The sequence below is a fragment of the Herpailurus yagouaroundi genome, unplaced genomic scaffold (genome assembly GCF_014898765.1).
Source record: "Herpailurus yagouaroundi ecotype Mexico unplaced genomic scaffold, PumYag 191, whole genome shotgun sequence".
NCBI lineage: Eukaryota > Metazoa > Chordata > Mammalia > Carnivora > Felidae > Herpailurus > Herpailurus yagouaroundi.
In genome coordinates this window covers 9,070,311-9,076,592 of record NW_024412422.1, presented here as the reverse complement: position 1 = coordinate 9,076,592, position 6,282 = coordinate 9,070,311, and the positions used below count along the sequence as shown (strand labels likewise).

General features: G+C 47.5%; 1 pseudogene; it reads left to right on the top strand.

Moving 5' to 3' along the window:
• The first annotated feature begins 4,685 nt into the window (after positions 1 to 4,685).
• Positions 4,686 to 5,698, top strand: LOC121010475 (40S ribosomal protein S3a-like; annotated as a pseudogene).
• Positions 5,699 to 6,282: the final 584 nt, after the last annotated feature.

The window sequence follows — 6,282 nt, the reverse complement described above, 5'->3', positions numbered from 1 at the left end:
GTGGGTTCAAGCCCCGCGTCGGGCTCTGTGCTGACAGCTCAGAGCCCGGAACCCGCTTCAGATTCTGTGTGTGTGTGTCTCTCTCTCTGCCCCTCCCTTACTCATGCTCTGTCTCCCTCTCTCTCTCAAGAATAAATAAACGTTAAGAGGTCATTTTAAAAAGGGAAATATTGCAGTAATAAATCACTATTTTATACATCGGTACATGATAATTACTGGTCATGCTGTTATTTGAAGCCATCAAATTCTGACTCACGTAATGACCATCCCCACCATTTCCACTGGCCTCAGTTTTGACTCTGACTCTGCCTCTGTTGCTGATTTCTCTTCAGATGTTCCAAAAATTCACGGAGTCCACAAAGTATGCTGACATCCTTCGACATCTTAAGGAAGCCAAAAGGCAGAACCTAGCAGGACCTCAGCCTGACTTCTCTGTAGACCCGGAGCCTGTGTTCCTTCAGGGGTCCCTGAAGTCCTTGGGTTCTGGGGAGCCTTTGGCTCCCCCAGAAACAGGCTGTCTTTGTAAACCTTACTTGGCCAACGATTGGCCTCCCGTGTTTTCAGATGTTAGGGTTTGAAGGACAAAAACCTCAAAAGCATCCATTTCCAGCTTTTGGGCCACGAGGCCAGTGAAGAGCTCCTAGGATTCCCAGTGAAGCTCTGTGGTGACTGACCAGCCTGAGGGTCTCTGCAGAGGTGACGGCCACCATCAGCAGCCACACGAGGACGTGTTGTAGGGCATTCTTGATGGCCAGACGAGACTTGGGCAGTGAGACACAGGTATCCCCCTCCAGGGCTGGGGGACTCAGACAGGAGGGCAGGGAGTCTGCTAAACTAATGGTTTGCCCCCCTCCGGCAGGCTTGGTCAGCACAGAGATGTGCCTTCTGGATCCTTCTTCAAGGAAGGACTTGCCGTCCAGCTGCAGGGAGGGAGGTCAGTAGGTGGCCCCCAGCAGCCAGCCCCTTCAGGTCTCTCTCAGCTGCAGAGAGCCACTGGCCCAAGGTCATGCCCTTCCAGGGGCCCAGGATGGAGGACTAAATGCCCAGCCAGTATGGCCCTGACGCAGGACAACTGTGCCGCAATATTCGCTCCCGGCCTCCTCGTCAAGCCAGCCGATGTTCTCCAGGTCTGCACTGAAGACCGTCCTTCCTTCTGTCCAGGGATGCTTCCACCTCTTCCTTCATGGGTGTCGATCCTTCATAAACACCTCGCACCCCAAACTCTGCCTCAGTGTCTGCTTCGAGAAAACCCAACCTGAGACACAGATGCATAACTTCTTCCAGTCTCCAACCTACCCCGCTTCCGCCTACACCAGGTCTTACCAAACAAGGTATTGGCGTTTCTTCTGACATCAGCACGCACCCCCTATCTCCTTACCTGGGAGCTTACCTCCATTTTGCACACGCAATGAAGATTGTCCTCGTCATGAGTCAGTCATCACTTCCTTGGGTAATTTGGGCTAAGAATGGAAATGCTAGCAAGGCTCTTTTCACCCACCACCTTGACCTCCCTGGGTGGTCCTCCAGCAAGATGAGATCGTCTCCATTCTACAGAAGAAGAAACTGAGGCTCGGAGAGGTGGGACAAATGAATTGCCCATTAGGAATTTTAAGTCTAGTTTTCTACCTCCAAAGACAAAGCTGAGTAACTTGTGTTGTCCATGAACATTTCTTCCAGAAGATCCACTTGCTAGATACTTTTGGGCTCAGCATCTTGGGAAAGTGAGGTAGAGAAAGGCAGTGTAACTTGGTGGCTAAAGGTCATGGGCTGGCGGGAGATGGTCTGCTTCCAAACCCCATTTCCGTGACACATGAGCTCTGTGACATTGGTCTGTGATCTAACCCTTCTGAGCCTCTGTCTTCTTGTCTATAGAATGGGGATGGTGGTAGTTCCTCCCTCAAAGTACAGTCGTGAGGGTTAGCAAGTCCATATTTGCTCGCTACTCAAAACAGTGCCAGCCACATCAAAAGCCTTCAGTAAATGTTGGATGCAATTATTAAAGAATAACTCGTGGAGACAAACCACGCCTGCAAATTCTCTGCCCAAAGGTGCTGTGAATCCCAGTTTATGCGTCAGTAAGAGGGACTCCCTCACAGGCTTCTTATAAAGGTTAAGAAATGGTACGTGCAGAAGGTCTCAGGCAAAATGGCTGCTCAATGAAAAGTAGTGAGTAGAACAATGGGAGTGGTTGGTCCTCCATGATCTTAGAAGGTACCAACACTGAGCCTCAACTTTTGTTCTTTATTTCCAGTGCACGGACAGAATTGTTCCTTTAGCAGTGACTTGGCTTTGCAGATGAACAGAAATGTGTTTATTTCATTTTTGGCCAGAGCGTTTACAACTCATCACAAAAGTGTTGATTGTCCAGGGGTCGATCCTTAGATTGATCGTTGGATCTGAGTTAGAGGGGACCCAGCCCCAGCCCCCCCACCCCTTGAAATTTTCTACGTCCCCTCTGATGCCTGGGATCAGACAGCTCTGCTGTCTAAGCAGAGTGCTCTGAGTCTGGATGGGACCCATATGGGTCCTGGTCCATGTTACTCCCCTTTGTGGTTCTCTGACCCCCTGACCCACACGTGAGACCAACCAGACGCCTTGAGGAGGTCCAGGACTTGTACCTCTGGGGCTGTCACAGGGCCCCATGGCCAGCCCTACTTGCAGGATACAGATCACTTCCGCAGGCCTGCGTGGGATTTCTTTCACAGACCCGTGCCACCCAAATGGTCCTCACATGCCGATTTCAGGCAACTCAAATCATTTACATAGACAGGGCTCTGCAAAAAATATATGTCTGGGGCCTCATATGCATTCCGGGTGCAGCCCCACCTGTGGCAGTCAGAATTTGCGTCTGTCAGTTGTATGTTTCTTTTTACATAAAGACGCTTGTCTTTACTAAGATTACTGGGGAAGAAAAATAAGTTTTTTGAAGGAGTGCTGGTTGCTGGAGAAACCATTTCAAAACGTGAAATAGACACAACGGAAGTAGAATAAAAGAAATGGATTTTGGAAGTGAGCTGTGTGGGGGCCTCTGATCTAGCACGAGCCTTTGCAGTGCAGATGGGGAAACTGAGCCCTGGAGGGTAGATCTTAATTGCACAGAGTCACCACGGTTATCTGGCCACATTCTAGGCTTCTCGGAAGCTTGAGACTTGCTGACAAGCACGAGTAATTGATTGATAATAAAAGCAGTCACCCATGGCCTGAGACCGAGTTTACAACCCTGATGCTAATGGACCCCAGAGAGGCAGAGGGTGCTGGTAACCACTTTCCCCTCATCTCCTAGGGCTAATGGCTTTATGGAGGTCATAAACTACTGAGTATTCCAATGATGAGACTGACCTCCCTTGGCCAAATGACCCACCCTACCTTGATTGACATGCAGCCTGGCATTCCTTAGATGGGTAAGAACCAGCCTTTCTCTGGGCCGATGGCCTGAACCACCAGGCTCCACTGGGAATTTCCCAGATGTCTTAAAGGGTTGTCAGCCTTTGCTTGCCCATCCTGACTCAAGGCAAGAATAGTTCAGACCAGCAGCTTCTACAGCACATACACAGCTTAGTCCAAACTCAGTTCTTGGATAATTATCCCATCTCTACACAGAACGGCTTATAAGACATAGGGAGCGCCATTAGCCCCTTCCAGTTCTGAGGCTATCATTCATTCACTCAATCATTCACTCAGCTCATTTTAGTAAATGTGTTGGCCAGCCTCCCGGATGGTCCCCAATGACCCCTGCTGTCTAGACTCAATGCCCTTGCAGAAGACCCTCCCACACTGAAAGGGGCTGACCTAGGTCGCCAAGAAAATGTTGTAGAGATAACAGAGTGTGACTTTTGAGGCTAGTTCATAAAAGATACTTCAGCTTCCACCTTGCCCCCTCCTTTGGATCACCTGTCTGGGGGAGGCCAGCCACCATGTGGCGAGAACACCCAAGCAGCCTTGTAGGAAATCCACATCACAAGGAATTGAGGCCTCTGCCTGCCAGAAGCAAGCATGACTTCAGCCATGTGCGGGAAACACCTCGGAAATGGAGCCTCCAGCCCCAGCCAAGCCTTCGGATGAGACCGCAATCTCATGAGAGTCCCTGAGCCAGACCCGCCCAGCCACTTCCAGATTTCTGACCCACAGAAACTGAGATCACAAATGTGTATTGCTTTCAACTGCTGAATTCGGGGGTAATTAGTTCCACACCTACTAATGACTGATACAACAAATGTCCGTTGTATGCCAGGCCCTGAAATAGGGACTAGGGTGCAAAAGTGGACAAAGCAAATGTAGCCTCTGCCCTCCCAGAGCTTATAGTCCAGAAGCAAATTTTACAAAGAGGGTGCAGTTCGCCTGTGAGGATCGAGACTGGATAGAAATTGGGATCCGAGACCAGTGCAGTCAAAATGTAATTTTCTCTAGGAAGGAAAATTAAAGCAATGACTTTCACTTTATTGTTCTCTGTTGTTTGATTGCCTTTTCACAAACACATGCTGCTTTTAAAGTAATTTCTATCAGGGCGTCTTCTCATAAATACTTCTCGTGAGCATTTAATTGATACACATTTGTTGAAAGTCTTCTTGGCAGCATTTATCCAAAACTATCATAAAAATGTGCATACCCTTTGGCTCAGCCATTCCACTTAAATTAATTTATTATAAAGAAATATGCACAGCCCTTGTGGCTCCCCCAGCAGCACCATGGTGGTTGGCAAGAACAAGTACCTTACGAAAGGCAGCAAGAAAGGAGCAAAGAAGAAAGTGGTGGATCCATTTTTTTCTTTTTTGGTTTATTTATTTTTGAGAGAGAGAGAGAGAGAGAGAGCATGATTGGGGGACGGGCAGAGAGAGAGGAAGACACAGAATCTGAAGCAGGTTCCAGGCTCCGAACTGTCAGCACAGAGCCCGACAAGGGGCTCGAACTTGTGAACCACGAGATCATGACCCAAGCCGAAGTCGGTCGCTCAACCGACTGAACCACTCAGGCGCCCCTGATCCATTTTCTAAGAAAGTGGTGCGATGTGAAAACACCGGCTATGTTCAATGTAAGAAATATTAGGAAAACACTAGACACGAGAACTCAAAGAACCAAAATCGCACCTGATGGCCTCAAGGGTCATGTTTTTGAGGTGAGCCTTGCTGATCTGCAGAATGATGAAGTCGTATTTAGAAAACCCAAGTGAATTATTGAGGAGGCTCAGGGCAAAAGCTGCCTGACTAATTTCCATGGCATCGATCTTACCCGTGACAAAATGCGCTCTCTGGTCAAAACACGGCAGACCATGACTGAAGCTCATGTCGATGTCAAGACTACCGATGGGTATTTGCTTTGTCTGTTTTGTGTTGGTTTTACTACAAAACTCAACAATCAGATTGGGAAGCCCTCTTATGCTCAGCACCAAAGGGTCCACCAGATTCAGGAAAAGATGAGGGATACCATGACCCAAGAGGTGCAAATGAGTTGGAAGAAGCAGTCAATAATTTGATTCCAGACGGCATCGAAAAGACACGGAAAAGTCTTGCCAGCCTATTTATCCACTCCATGATGTCTTTGTTAGAAAAGTAAAAATGCTCAAGAAGGCCAAGTTTGAAGAAGGACAGCTCACGGAACTGCGCGGTGAAGGGAGTAGTTCTGAAAAGCTGCTGGGGATGAGACCGGTGCCAACGTTGAACGAGCTCATGGTTATGAGCCACCAATCCAAGAATCTGTTTAAAATTCAGACATCACATTTGTGATGGCTTTAAAAAATATGCAGAAATATACGAAAGGACAGACATGAAAAGATGCCCACTGCACCGCTATTCAAGAGTGCAAAAACTTGGAAATGGCTTAAATGTCAGCAGTAGCAGGTGGGTTAAATTACTATTTCATTACGGGCCATCCATCTATTGGAATCTTATGTAACAATCAAAAATGATGATGTAGCTCTACCCTTATTTTCCAGGCAGGCCCTACAACGGAATATATTGTACAACTCCATTTTAATAAAAAGCATATATATTTATGCATAAAATTATTGGGAGGCTAAACCACAACATATTAATGATGTTATGTCTAGGTAGAGGGATTATACGTATATATATTTTTTGTTTCTTTTGGCTTGCCTGTGTTCTTTCATTTTCATTTTAGAAACATGGATTTCTACAGGAATATATAGAGGTACAAATATATTTTTGTCAAGGTCTTTTGAATACTCATTAATTACGCTCCCTTCCACTGTTCTTAGGCTCTTTGTCTTTCGCCAGCCCGCCGGGACAGACCAGCCCCCCGGAGCACTGACCGGCCTGTCTTCTCTCC